This window comes from Cherax quadricarinatus, chromosome 94 (genome assembly GCF_038502225.1).
Source record: "Cherax quadricarinatus isolate ZL_2023a chromosome 94, ASM3850222v1, whole genome shotgun sequence".
NCBI classification, from domain to species: domain Eukaryota; kingdom Metazoa; phylum Arthropoda; class Malacostraca; order Decapoda; family Parastacidae; genus Cherax; species Cherax quadricarinatus.
The window spans coordinates 639,285-655,000 of record NC_091385.1 but is presented as its reverse complement, the minus strand read 5'-3'; the positions used below and the strand labels follow the sequence as shown (position 1 = coordinate 655,000).

Sequence of the window (15,716 nt, the reverse complement as noted above, 5' to 3'; positions counted from 1 at the left end):
CCATCCATGAAACACCAACAGAGTTGATGTCAAGTCTCTCAGCCCATAGAGCTTCATGTAGACCCACGAGGATATGTCAGTATAGCTACTGAATTCCCTTATACATATACTTGTGTAGTATATTGTAGATCGTATCATCCATGTATGTATATATATTTAGGCTCCCTGGTCAGTAGGCTCAGTGACTAGCATGTGTGACGTCATGTGACGCTGTTGAGCCCTTCGCGCCTGGGATCCTACTCGGTTCCCGTTAGACCTACCAAGCAGCTACAGGCAGGCTGGGCCTCCCTCTTCACACACTGCCAATATATGTGTTACCATCCAACAAGTGCGTTTAACTCCAACCTTCATATCTCCTACGAACCCCCACTACAGATACTGCTGATCGAAACTCCATGGACATACACGTCTGCTTGTACACTTTGTTATCAATTGCTTTAGTTTGCACAAAATCCAAGGCACAAGCCATTCCCACCCATCTAATACCTTGTCAGGGAGAATGGTGACAGCTTAGTTTCTTGTGACAGTGATAAACAATGCATCTCCTTGAGGCTGAAGGAGACATCACCCCTGCTAACAATTCCTTTCATGCATACTACATACAAGTGCTGGTTTGGTAATAAGAATTGTGGATGAATGGAACAAACGTCCAAGTAGCGTCAACGAAGCTGAAATGTTGTGCACTTTTAAAAATAGGTTAGACAAATACACCTACCATCCGACTTACGACCGAGTTCGGTTCCGAGAAACCGGTCGTAAGTCGAAATGGACGTAAGTCGAACTTTACTACTGAATATCAACAAAACATTTTTGTAATGACTATTTTATTGTTTTATTTTGGTATTTCATGTTTTACTTTACTTTTTATGCCATTAGTACTGTATTTTATACTGTAAGGTTTAGGATAAACACTGTGTACAACACAAATAGTTGTTTATTTCCCAGAAATTTGGCATAAAACACACGGTCGTAAGTCGAGCAGGTCGTAAGTCGGATGGTAGGTGTACATTAGTGGGTGAGAGTTGGACCTGCCTTGGACCAGTGGGTTTGATGCATTAGTCCATTCTTCTTAAAGTGGAGGTGACTTTGACCTAACTGCTTAGGCCAGTAGGTAACCTGGACCTGCCTAGCACAGGCCAGTAGGTCTGCTGCAGAGCTTTCTTTCTGTTCTTATTCTCGGCAGGGAGGTATGCACCCTACTTAAATTTCACGATCACTTAAAATATACCATAGATCACATACACCCATTACTAATTATCAATCGAAAGTGAACGGGCCACTTAGCTGACTCTCATGCTCTTCAGAAGAGCATGAATACTGCCCTGACCTGACCTGACCTAGGCAGGTCAGGGCAGTATTCAGTTTTACCTCTTCTCCACTAGGTCCTGCTGATTCACAAGCGATTCATTTTTAAGAAACGTCAGAAAACATATCCTGGATCATTATCAAGTCAACTAGGTAAAAAAAAATGGGCAGAAGACTAGACAGCTTTAAAAATAGATTGAAGAGGTACACGAGTGGGTGTGGTTGGACGAGTTAAACCTGCCTAGCATGGGCCAGCAGTCTTACTGGGGTGTACCACTATGATATTCTTATGCAGAGTAAAACATGCCAGAGATGCTTTACAGAATACTTGAGTACTAATATATCCAACTACTGACAACTCTGCATGCACATCAACATAACAGGAGCTACAGCCAGCCACTTCATCCCGAGAAGTCAACATATTAACCTTCTCCACACATTTATCTCAAGTAGAGAGAACAACCTGAATCAAACTTTGTCCATTACTTCTAAAATCCTTTAAATCACCTATCATTCCAACCTATTTTTAAGCTACCCAAAATTTCCACTCGAGTGACACTACTTACAAGTTCCACTCATCTACAACCCTTGCCAGACCAGGGATTTCTTACATCCCTTCTAAAACTTAATCTACCACTGCAAGTCCTGGCTTTGTTCAATATTTTCGGCAAGTTATTTATATCCCCCATGTTTATTCTGGTTTTTACATTAGCATACTTCAAGCATATCTCCCTAATTCTACACCTTTCCAGAGTGCACATTCTGTCCCTTCAATGTATCTTTGTAGGAAAGTCTGATCCAGAGGAGCACCTCAGTTATACTCATTTTCCACTATAGTTATATTCATTCTATAATACAGGCCATAACCAAGCAGTATAATCTATACGTCTTACCAAAGATAATTATATATATTATTAAAATAAAGCACTAAACCTATGAAATGCATACAGTGCAGCTTAACCAAAGATAAAGAAAATTAAACCAGGATAACCATTGTACGACTAGTTTGTAAAACCACAATCTAATAAACCGGTCTTAAGGGTGACTATAAATAAGTTTGACAAAAATCTATTCACAAGTACTAGACCCACAGGAGTTATACAACACCTGAGAATGAATGAATTAGCTGTGATCAAATGAAGGAGGTTGGCAGGTAAGTTTATTTAGGCACAGCTACACAAGTACAATTATCATAGTATAAATTACCCCGGATAACCCAAAAAACTCGCTTATTTCCATTGGGGAAATTTTGTAGTATTATTTTAATGCTTTTTATGTGGGATGCTTTAGAGGGCTGATGGAATTTTGGGGGTTACAGCCCCCCCCCCCACTTACCACCTCTGACTTCTCATAGGTCAATGTCAAGGGATTAGGCAGTGACTAAGTCCTGTCCAAGGAAGGGAAGAATATTCCCAATTCTTGGATCAAGAGCCTTTTACTGGAATGAAGCACCATTGAACACTATGGAACTTCAAAGACAAAGCTTCTACAATGGCTTCATAGATATTGATTTTGTTAAAATTCTCACCACCTGACAGTAACGTGTTAGACAGGTGACTCGTGGCTTAGTGACGAGCCTTGGAGGTCACACCCAAATAACCCAGGATTAATCCTGGCACCTGATGACACACTGGACACGCTTCTTTGCACCTATTTTCCCTGAGCAGTAAATGGGTACCGTCACCGACTGGCATCGGTGACGGGATCAATACGCCCCAATGGGGAAAAAAAAAAGTGACGATTAGGTTTCCCTGGGAAATTCTCCAGATTAAAAAATCTTCCAATATATAAAAAATATTAACTTTTCTCTTGCCTGTTTCTGCAAATACAATGTATATAAATCTACCAATTTTTTGGGGTACCTTAATTTTTCTAGAAATATTCAACTATAATAGCAAATTAATACACCTTAAGAATGATAAAGTTAATTGAATAATTTGTGATTATTATTATAATTAATGGGAAGCGCTAAACCCGTAGGATTATGCAGCGCATAATTTAAGTGAAAACTTTGTACTGGACGACAAGTCTGAAAGTATACATATGGGGAAGCACTAAACCCACAAGGGCTATAGAATACCCGAGTAATGGGACGGTAGGAGACTCGATCCAACAAATGGGAAAGTTTATTTATGTACAGATACAAAAATACGATTACACAAATTATTATACATAGTAATGTGTGGAAATTACCCGCTGTAACGCAAAAAAAAAAATAGGTCAAACCGACTTATTCCCATTGCGTCCTTGTAATAATTTATCATGTAAACCTTAAAAGTTAAGCCAGCCAAGTAGCTCCAATTCATTGGATCAAGACCCTCGCCACAAAATGTCGAATCAATGGCCCAGAAATTATTATAATAATTATAATAATCATACACATGCAACAGTTAATAAAAATTATAATGCATCAAAATACATAAAATTATTATTAAACAGTATCCAGAAAAGCACTAAACCTGCATGGGCCATACATAAAACAGTCAGTAGCTGAAATAAAGCGCAATAAAGCCGTACTATGTCTATGATTATTACATATTTATAGGGAGAGTTAAACCCGTAGGGGCCATGCGCCTGGAAAATAGGGGAGAATTAAAACTTTGATCCAAGGCGGCAGCTCTGGTTCCTTTGATCAAGAGCCTTACAACAGCATCAAGGACCAGGTCTTGAGAGGATATATCGATATATTCTCGAGGAAATGATAAACCCGTAGGGGCAGAACAGAGACGGGGGGAAATGGGAGGTAACGTCACTTTAATCCAAGGAAGGGGAGGACAGCTCCCATTCCTTGGATCAAGAGCACCTCGTCGGCATCAATGCACAGTCCTTGAAGGGGTATATTATTAGATTTATCTGGAAGTGGTAAACCCGTAGGGGCAGGACAGAGACAGGGGAAATGGGAGGCAACGTCACTTTGATCCAAGGAAGGGGAGGACAGCTCCCATTCCTGGGATCAAGAGCACCTTGTCGACATCAAAGCACAACCCTTGAAGAAACAACAGTATCAGGTTCACCAGGGAATGGTAAACCCGTAGGGGCAGAACAGACGGGGGAAATGGGAGGCAACGTCACTTTGATCCAAGGAAGGGGAGGACAGCTCCCATTCCTGGGATCAAGAGCACCTCGTCGACATCAAAGCACAACCCTTGAAGAAACAACAGTATTAGCTTCACCGGGGAATGATAAACCCGTCGGGGCCATGAGAGAGACGGGGGAATGGGAGGCAACCATTGAAGGTAAGTAATGGGAGGCGTCCCTCCCATTACTCACCTCAGGAACCTTCAGCCTCCTGCAGGAGGTAGGTGAGGCAGTCACCTACGTATATTCACCTGGTGTGTAGGTGTTATGGGCGTAACAGCAGCAGAAGAGCAGCAGCAGCAGCAGAGGTGTGACGCTGGTGACGGTGACGACCTCACTACCACCGCCGCTCATCATCCAGCCTCACTATTGGTCCCTCAGCCGCGTCTTCTGGCCGCGTCTTCTGCCATCCCGGCATGCAACATCACCCCGCCAAGTTCAAACTCGCTTCTACTCTAATACTCTCATTATAGGCGAATGCTAAACCCGTAGGGCACAGGAATGGCACCAAAGGTTGTCCTGAATACAGTACACCAGTGATAAAAATTTGAAGCCGATTGAATAAGGCGTTCTTAAGTTATAAGCGAATTTTTTGAGGTAAAGAACACAATTTAAAATTACCATACATAGTGTAAATTACCTAAAATAAACCAAAAAAAAGGTCAAAGCGACTTATTTCCATTAAGGACAATGAACTTCGATCACCATCACTGACGTCTGGTGTCTTGGGCCTTGTCATATCTACTCTAGAAGCTGTGTATTGAGTTTGCCTCCACCACTGTCTTATCTAAGTCATTCATTCTGTTTCTCAACTATCCTGAGATTAAAGAGATACTTCCTTACATCTATATGGCTCATCTATGTTTTCCGGTTCCATTTGTGTCCTCGTGGTGTGGCTAGTTAATGGTTTAAGTCGGACCTGTACTCCTTGGAAAGCAGGCGAGAATGATACATGATAATTTACACTTGGAAAATCCTAGAGGGAGAGGTCCCAAATCTGCACATGCAAATCACTCCCTACGAAAGCAAAAGGCTCGGTAGGAGATGCAACATTTTCCCTGTGAAAAGCAGGGGCGCCATGGGTACATTAAGAGACAACACAGTAAATGTTCGGGGCCCAAGATTGTTCAACCGCCTCCCAGCATGCATGAGGGGGATTACCAATAGACTCCTGGCTGTCTTCAAGAGGGAGCTGGACAGGCATCTAAAGTCAGTACCTGACAAGTCGATGTGGTCAGTCCATCAAGATTGATGGACTGACCACATCGACTCAAGGTTGAGGGACTGATTACCTTATTCTCCTCCTGTACTTCAAGATTCTCTTCTGTATGGACTGATGAAGCCACTGTGTGGCGAAACGTTTCCTCAATAAAGATACCCAAGAGTTGCACATGTGTCTAATTTATCTACGTGCAGGTTATTCGTGTATTGTTCCAGTGATGGTACCTGGAGTTTACCTGGAGAGAGTTCCGGGGGTCAACGCCCCCGCGGCCCGGTCTGTGACCAGGCCTCCTGGTGGATCAGAGCCTGATCAACCAGGCTGTTACTGCTGGCTGCACGCAAACCAACGTACGAGCCACAGCCCGGCTGGTCAGGAACCGACTTTAGGTGCTTGTCCAGTGCCAGCTTGAAGACTGCCAGGGGTCTGTTGGTAATCCCCCTTATGTATGCTGGGAGGCAGTTGAACAGTCTCGGGCCCCTGACACTTATTGTATGGTCTCTTAACGTGCTAGTGACACCCCTGCTTTTCATTGGGGGGATGTTGCATCGTCTGCCAAGTCTTTTGCTTTCGTAGTGAGTGATTTTCGTGTGCAAGTTCGGTACTAGTCCCTCTAGGATTTTCCAGGTGTATATAATCATGTATCTCTCCCTCCTGCGTTCCAGGGAATACAAGTTCAGGAACCTCAAGCGCTCCCAGTAATTGAGGTGTTTTATCTCCGTTATGCGCGCCGTGAAGGTTCTCTGTACATTTTCTAGGTCAGCAATTTCACCTGCCTTGAAAGGTGCTGTTAGTGTGCAGCAATATTCCAGCCTAGATAGAACAAGTGACCTGAAGAGTGTCATCATGGGCTTGGCCTCCCTAGTTTTGAAGGTTCTCATTATCCATCCTGTCATTTTTCTAGCAGATGCGATTGATACAATGTTATAGTCCTTGAAGGTGAGATCCTCCGACATGATCACTCCCAGATACTGTGACTTCATACAATCTGTGTCCTCTTGATCCTGCCTCTCTTAAATCAAACAACCTGACTCTGTCTGTCTTATTTATTCCTCTTAAGACAATGTTACAAGCCGACAAGTTGAAGACGCTGGTAGCCAAGAACCTGGAGTTTACCTGGAGAGAGTTCCGGGGGTCAACGCCCCCGCGGCCCGGTCTGTGACCAGGCCTCCTGGTGGATCAGAGCCTGATCTACCAGGCTGGACTTATCGAGTAGACAGGAAAGAGCAAATATATCGGTTTATAAAGCATACGAGCAGCATTAAGTCAGACTTGAAGGAAGACAGGTCACACGAGACCATGAAACTGCGAAATCAAATCTGGTGAAGTCAGGTATAGGTGACAGCAGAGGGTGGGGGTAAGGTAATATAAATTATGAATAATCTGGGCAATAGGTACAGCTAACATGTACATTCCAGTGTTCATGTGGGCAATAGGTACAGCAAACATGTACATTCCAGTGTTCATGTGGGCAATAGGTACAGCAAACATGTACATTCCAGTGTTCATGTGGGCAATAGGTACAGCAAACATGTACATTCCAGTGTTCATGTGGGCAATAGGTACAGCAAACATGTACATTCCAGTGTTCATGTGGGCAATAGGTACAGCAAACATGTACATTCCAGTGTTTATGTGGGCAATAGGTACAGCCAACATGTACATTCCAGTGTTCATGTGGGCAATAGGTACAGCAAACATGTACATTCCAGTGTTCATGTGGGCAATAGGTACAGCAAACATGTACATTCCAGTGTTTATGTGGGCAATAGGTACAGCCAACATATTCATTCCAGTGTTTATGTGGACAATAGGTACAGCCAACATGTACATTCCAGTGTTTATGTGGGCAATAGGTACAGCCAACATGTACATTCCAGTGTTTATGTGGACAATAGGTACAGCAAACATGTACATTCCAGTGTTTATGTGGGCAATAGGTACAGCCAACATGTACATTCCAGTGTTCATGTGGGCAATAGGTACAGCAAACATGTACATTCCAGTGTTCATGTGGGCAATAGGTACAGCAAACATGTACATTCCAGTGTTTATGTGGGCAATAGGTACAGCCAACATATTCATTCCAGTGTTTATGTGGACAATAGGTACAGCCAACATGTACATTCCAGTGTTTATGTGGGCAATAGGTACAGCCAACATGTACATTCCAGTGTTTATGTGGACAATAGGTACAGCCAACATGTACATTCCAGTGTTTATGTGGACAATAGGTACAGCCAACATGTACATTCCAGTGTTTATGTGGACAATAGGTACAGCCAACATGTACATTCCAGTGTTTATGTGGGCAATAGGTACAGCCAACATGTACATTCCAGTGTTTATGTGGGCAATAGGTACAGCCAACATGTACATTCCAGAGTCTATGTGGGCAATAGGTACAGCCAACATGTACATTCCAGTGTTTATGTGGGCAATAGGTACAGCCAACACATACATTCCAGTGTTTATGTGGCCAATAGGCAAGAGAACATGTGGACGGTAGTCACCCCATACCCATCCTGTGGACGGTAGTCACCCCATACCCATCCTGTGGACGGTAGTCACCCCATACCCATCCTGTGGACGGTAGTCACCACATACCCATCCTGTGGACGGTAGTCACCCCATACCCATCCTGTGGACGGTAGTCACCCCATACCCATCCTGTGGGCGGTAGTCACCCCATACCCATCCTGTGGACGGTAGTCACCCCATACCCATCCTGTGGACGGTAGTCACCACATACCCATCCTGTGGAGGGTAGTCACCACATACCCAACCTGTGGGCGGTAGTCACCACATACCCATCCTGTGGACGGTAGTCACCACATACCCATCCTGTGGACGGTAGTCACCACATACCCATCCTGTGGACGGTAGTCACCACATACCCATCCTGTGGGCGGTAGTCACCACATACCCATCCTGTGGACGGTAGTCACCACATACCCATCCTGTGGACGGTAGTCACTACATACCCATCCTGTGGACGGTAGTCTCCACATACCCATCCTGTGGACGGTAGTCACCCCATACCGGTAGTCACCACATACCCATCCTGTGGACGGTAGTCACCCCATACCCATCCTGTGGACGGTAGTCACCCCATACCCATCCTGTGGACGGTAGTCACCACATACCCATCCTGTGGACGGTAGTCACCACATACCCATCCTGTGGACGGTAGTCACCACATACCCATCCTGTGGACGGTAGTCACCCCATACCCATCCTGTGGACGGTAGTCACCACATACCCATCCTGTGGGCGGTAGTCACCACATACCCATCCTGTGGACGGTAGTCACCTCATACCCATCCTGTGGACGGTAGTCACCACATACCCATCCTGTGGGCGGTAGTCACCCCATACCCATCCTGTGGGCGGTAGTCACCCCATACCCATCCTGTGGGCGGTAGTCACCACATACCCATCCTGTGGACGGTAGTCACCACATACCCATCCTGTGGACGGTAGTCACCCCATACCCATCCTGTGGGCGGTAGTCACCCCATACCCATCCTGTGGACGGTAGTCACCACATACCCATCCTGTGGACGGTAGTCACCACATACCCATCCTGTGGACGGTAGTCACCACATACCCATCCTGTGGACGGTAGTCACCTCATACCCATCCTGTGGGTGGTAGTCACCACATACCCTTCCTGTGGACGGTAGTCACCCCATACCCATCCTGTGGACGGTAGTCACCACATACCCATCCTGTGATCGGTAGTCACCCCATACCCATCCTGTGGGCGGTAGTCACCCCATACCCATCCTGTGGGCGGTAGTCACCACATACCCATCCTGTGGACGGTAGTCACCACATACCCATCCTGTGGACGGTAGTCACCCCATACCCATCTTGTGGGCGGTAGTCACCCCATACCCATCCTGTGGACGGTAGTCACCACATACCCATCCTGTGGACGGTAGTCACCACATACCCATCCTGTGGACGATAGTCACCACATACCCATCCTGTGGACGGTAGTCACCACATACCCATCCTGTGGACGGTAGTCACCCCATACCCATCCTGTGGACGATAGTCACCACATACCCATCCTGTGGACGGTAGTCAAAAGATTACAGAGGTACATAATTGGTCCAGGGACTGGACTCCAAAGTTTTGATAGCTGAGCAAGTTACAAAGGTAATGAACTCACAATTTACAAAGGTAATGAACTCACAATTTACAAAGGTAATAAACTCACAATTTACAAAGGTAATGAACTCACAATTTACAAAGGTAATGAACTCACAATTTACAAAGGTAATATACTCACAATTTACAAAGGTAATAAACTCACAATTTACAAAGGTAAAAACTCACAATTTACAAATGTAATAAACTCACAATTTACAAAGGTAATAAACTCACAATTTACAAAGGTAATGAACTCACAATTTACAAAGGTAATGAACTCACAATTTACAAAGGTAATGAACTCACAATTTACAGAGGTAATAAACTCACAATTTACAAAGGTAATAAACTCACAATTTACAAAGGTAATAAACTCACAATTTACAAAGGTAATAAACTCACAATTTACAAAGGTAATAAACTCACAATTTACAGAGGTAATAAACTCACAATTTACAAAGGTAATAAACTCACAATTTACAAAGGTAATAAACTCACAATTTACAAAGGTAATAAACTCACAATTTACAAAGGTAATAAACTCACAATTTACAAAGGTAATAAACTCACAATTTACAAAGGTAATAAACTCACAATTTACAAAGGTAATGAACTCACAATTTACAAAGGTAATGAACTCACAATTTACAAAGGTAATAAACTCACAATTTACAAAGGTAATGAACTCACAATTTACAAAGGTAATAAACTCACAATTTACAGAGGTAATGAACTCACAATTTACAAAGGTAATGAACTCACAATTTACAAAGGTAATGACCTCACAATTTACAAAGGTAATAAACTCACAATTTACAGAGGTAATGAACTCACAATTTACAGAGGTAATGAACTCACAATTTACAAAGGTAATAAACTCACAATTTACAAAGGTAATGAACTCACAATTTACAAAGGTAATAAACTCACAATTTACAAAGGTAATGAACTCACAATTTACAAAGGTAATAAACTCACAATTTACAGAGGTAATGAACTCACAATTTACAAAGGTAATGAACTCACAATTTACAAAGGTAATGACCTCACAATTTATAAAGGTAATAAACTCACAATTTACAAAGGTAATAAACTCGCAATTTACAAAGGTAATAAACTCACAATTTACAAAGGTAATAAACTCACAATTTACAAAGGTAATGAACTCACAATTTACACATGTAATGAACTCACAATTTACAAAGGTAATAAACTCACAATTTACAAAGGTAATAAACTCACAATTTACAAAGGTAATAAACTCATAATTTACAAAGGTAATAAACTCACAATTTACAAAGGTAATAAACTCACAATTTACAAAGGTAATAAACTCACAATTTACAAAGGTAATAAACTCACAATTTACAAAGGTAATAAACTCACAATTTACAAAGGTAATAAACTCACAATTTACAAAGGTAATAAACTCACAATTTACAAAGGTAATAAACTCACAATTTACAAAGGTAATAAACTCACAATTTACAAAGGTAATAAACTCATAATTTACAAAGGTAATAAACTCACAATTTACAAAGGTAATAAACTCACAATTTACAAAGGTAATAAACTCACAATTTACAAAGGTAATAAACACATAATTTACAAAGGTAATAAACTCACAATTTACAAAGGTAATAAACTCATAATTTACAAAGGTAATAAACTCACAATTTACAAAGGTAATAAACTCACAATTTACAAAGGTAATAAACTCATAATTTACAAAGGTAATAAACTCACAATTTACAAAGGTAATAAACTCACAATTTACAAAGGTAATAAACTCACAATTTACAAAGGTAATAAACTCATAATTTACAAAGGTAATAAACTCACAATTTACAAAGGTAATAAACTCATAATTTACAAAGGTAATAAACTCACAATTTACAGAGGTAATAAACTCACAATTTACAAAGGTAATAAACTCATAATTTACAAAGGTAATAAACTCACAATATACAAAGGTAATAAACTCACAATTTACAAAGGTAATAAACTCACAATTTACAAAGGTAATAAACTCACAATTTACAAAGGTAATAAACTCACAATTTACAAAGGTAATAAACTCACAATTTACAAAGGTAATAAACTCATAATTTACAAAGGTAATAAACTCACAATTTACAAAGGTAATAAACTCATAATTTACAAAGGTAATAAACTCACAATTTACAAAGGTAATAAACTCACAATTTACAAAGGTAATAAACTCATAATTTACAAAGGTAATAAACTCACAATATACAAAGGTAATAAACTCACAATTTACAAAGGTAATAAACTCACAATTTACAAAGGTAATAAACTCACAATTTACAAAGGTAATAAACTCACAATTTACAAAGGTAATAAACTCACAATTTACAAAGGTAATAAACTCACAATTTACAAAGGTAATAAACTCACAATTTACAAAGGTAATAAACTCACAATTTACAAAGGTAATAAACTCACAATTTACAAAGGTAATAAATCCTGTAAGAATGGTTAGTTACGTTTATCAGTTCAAGAAGACTGCCAAAATTAACCTCAAAAGATGGAAGAATATTTTTTGTATGAAAATAACTAACGTAAGTAACTTAACTCTGTTTTTACATACTTAAGTTACTTATCTTTTTTTAACATTTAAATATAAATAATAACTATCACAAGGAACCCCATGGAAATAAGTCACTTAGATAGTTTTTGGTTAACCCAGGTTCTGTACACGTCTTGTTATGTAGGATGATCTATGTAACTGTGTGTACCTGGATAAACTTGCTTACTTGCTTGAGTACTTGCTTAATTGTTTGCTTGCATACTACCTTGCTTGCTTGTTTGCATACTACCTTGCTTGCTTGCTACCTTGCTTGCATACTACCTTGCTTGCTTGCTACCTTGCTTGCTTGCTTGCTTGCTACCTTGCTTGCTTGCTTCCTTGCTACCTTGCTTGCTTGCTACCTTGCTTGCATACTACCTTGCTTGCTTGCTACCTTGCTTGCTTGCTTGCTTGCTACCTTGCTTGCTTGCTTCCTTGCTACCTTGCTTGCTTGCATACTACCTTTCTTGCTTGCTACCTTGCTTGCTTGCATACTACCTTGCTTGCTTGCTACCTTGCTTGCTTGCATACTACCTTGCTTGCTTGCTTGCTACCTTGCTTGCTTGCATACTACCTTGCTTGCTTGATACCTTGCTTGCTTGCATACTACCTTGCTTGCTTGCTTACATACTACCTTGCTTGCTTGCTACCTTGCTTGCTTGCATACTACCTTGCTTGCTTGCTTACATACTACCTTGCTTGCTTGCTTGCTTGCTACCTTGCTGGCTTGCTTGCTTCCATACTACCTTGCTTGCTTGCTTGCTTACATACTACCTTGCTTGCTTGCTTGCTACCTTCCTTGCTTGCTTGCTTGCTTGCTTGCATACTACCTTGCTTGCTTGCTTACATACTACCTTGCTTGGTTGCTTACATACTACCTTGCTTGCTTGCTTACATACTACCTTGCTTGCTTGCTTACATACTACCTTGCTTGCTTGCTACCTTCCTTGCTTGCTTGCTTGCTTGCATACTACCTTGCTTGCTTGCTTACATACTACCTTGCTTGCTTGCTTACATACTACCTTGCTTGCTTGCTTGCTTGCTTGCTTGCATACTACCTTGCTTGCTTGGTTCCTTGCATACTACCTTGCTTGCTTTCTTACATACTACCTTGCTTGCTTGCTTACATACTACCTTGCTTGCTTACTTGCTTGCATACTACCTTGCTTGCTTCCTTGCATACTACCTTGCTTGCTTGCTTCCTTGCATACTACCTTGCTTGCTTTCTTACATACTACCTTGCTTGCTTGCTTACATACTACCTTGCTTGCTTGCTTACATACTACCTTGCTTGCTTGCTTCCTTGCATACTACCTTGCTTGCTTGCTTACATATTACCTTGCTTGCTTGCTTGCTTGCTTGCTTACATACTACCTTGCTTGCTTGCTTGCATACTTGCTTGCTTGCTTGCTTACATACTACCTTGCTTGCTTGCTTGCTTGCATACTAAATTGCTTGCTTACTTGCATACTACCTTCCTTGCTTGCTTGCTTGCTTGCATACTACCTTGCTTGCTTGCTTGCATACTTGCTTGCTTGCTTGCATACTACCTTGCTTGCTTCCTTGCATACTACCTTGCTTGCTTACATACTACCTTGCTTGCTTACATACTACCTTGCTTGCTTGCTTACATACTACCTTGCTTGATTGCTTGCATACTACCTTGCTTGCTTGCTTGCATACTACCTTGCTTGCTTGCTTGCATACTACCTTGCTTGCTTGCTTGCTTGCATACTACCTTGCTTGCTTGCTTGCATACTACCTTGCTTGCTTCCTTGCATACTACCTTGCTTGCTTGCTTGCTTGCATACTACCCTACTTGCTTGCTTGCATAATACCTTGTTTGCTTGCTTGCTTGCATACTACCTTGCTTGCTTGCAGACTACCTAGCTTGCTTGCTTGCTTACACACTACCTTGCTTGTTTGCATACTACCTTGCTTGCTTGCTTGCTTGCTTACATACCACCTTGCTTGCTTGCATACCACTTGGCTTGCTTGCTTACATACTGCCTTGCTTGCTTACATACTACCTTGCTTGCTTGCTTGCTTACATACTACCTTGCTAGCTTACTTGCTTACATACTACCTTGCTTGCTTGCTTGCTTACATACTACCTTGCTTGCTTGCTTGCTTACATACTACCTTGCTTGCTTGCATACTACCTTGCTTGCTTGCTTGCTTACATACTACCTTGCTTGCTTGCATACTACTTTGCTTGCTTGCTTGCTTACATATTACCTTGCTTGCTTGCATGCTACCTTGCTTGCTTACATACTACCTTGCTTGCTTGCTTGCTTACGTATTACCTTGCTTGCTTGCATACTACCTTGATTGCTTGCATACTACCTTGCCTGCTTCCTTGCTTACATACTTCGTTGCTTGCTTTCTTGCTTACATACTACCTTGCTTGCTTGCATACTACCTTGCTTGCTTGCATACTACCTTGCTTGCTTGCTTGCTTGCTTACATACTACCTTGCTTGCTTGCATACTACCTTGCTTGCTTGCTTACATACTACCTTGCTTTGCTTGCTTACATGCTACCTTGCTTGCTTGCTTGCTTGCTTGCTTGCTTACATACTACCTTGCTTGCTTGCATACTACTTTGCTTGCTTGCATACTACCTTACTTGCTTGCTTGCTTACATACTAATTTGCTTGCTTGCTTGCTTACATACTACTTTGCTTGCTTGCTTACATACTACCTTGCTTGCTTGCTTGCTTACATACTACCTTGCTTGCTTGCTTACATATTACCTTGCTTGCTTGCTTGCTTGCATACTACCTTGCTTGCTTACATACTACCTTGCTTGCTTGCTATCTTGCTTGCTTACATAATACCTTACTTGCCTACATACTACCTTGCTTGCTTACATACTACCTTGCTTCCTTACTATCTTGCTTGCTTACATAATACCTTGCTTGCTTACATACTACCTTGCATGCTTACATACTACCTTGCTTGCTTACTACCTTGCTTGCTTACATACTACCTTGCTTGGTTACATACTACCTTGCTTCGTTACATACTACCTTGCTTGCTTAATACCTTGCATGCTTACATACTACCTTGCTTGCTTAATACCTTGCATGCTTACATACTACCTTGCTTTCTTACATACTACCTTGCTTTCTTACATACTACCTTGCTTGCATACATACTACCTTGCTTGCTTACTACCTTGCTTGCTTACATACTACCTTGCTTGCTTACATACTACCTTGCTTGCTTACATACTACCTTGCTTGCTTACATACTACCTTGCTTGCTTACATACTACCTTGCTTGCTTACTACCTTGCTTGCTTACTACCTTGCTTGCTTACATACTACCTTGCTTGCTTACATACTACCTTGCTTGCTTA

The 15,716-nt window shown here is 41.5% G+C and overlaps 1 protein-coding gene across 3 annotated transcripts in view; it reads right to left on the bottom strand.

Moving 5' to 3' along the window:
* Positions 1 to 4,766, bottom strand: part of LOC128700863 (dynein light chain 1, cytoplasmic) — a 15,436-nt gene extending 10,670 nt beyond the window's left edge. The window contains exon 1 of one of the 3 annotated variants that reach the window (XM_053794320.2): positions 4,635 to 4,766. The gene's annotated coding sequence lies outside the window, so the exon portion shown is untranslated. The remainder of the gene's footprint in view (positions 1 to 4,634) is intronic. The other 2 variants (XM_053794318.2, XM_053794319.2) reach the window with 2 other exon arrangements.
* Between the last annotated feature and the right edge of the window lie 10,950 nt (positions 4,767 to 15,716).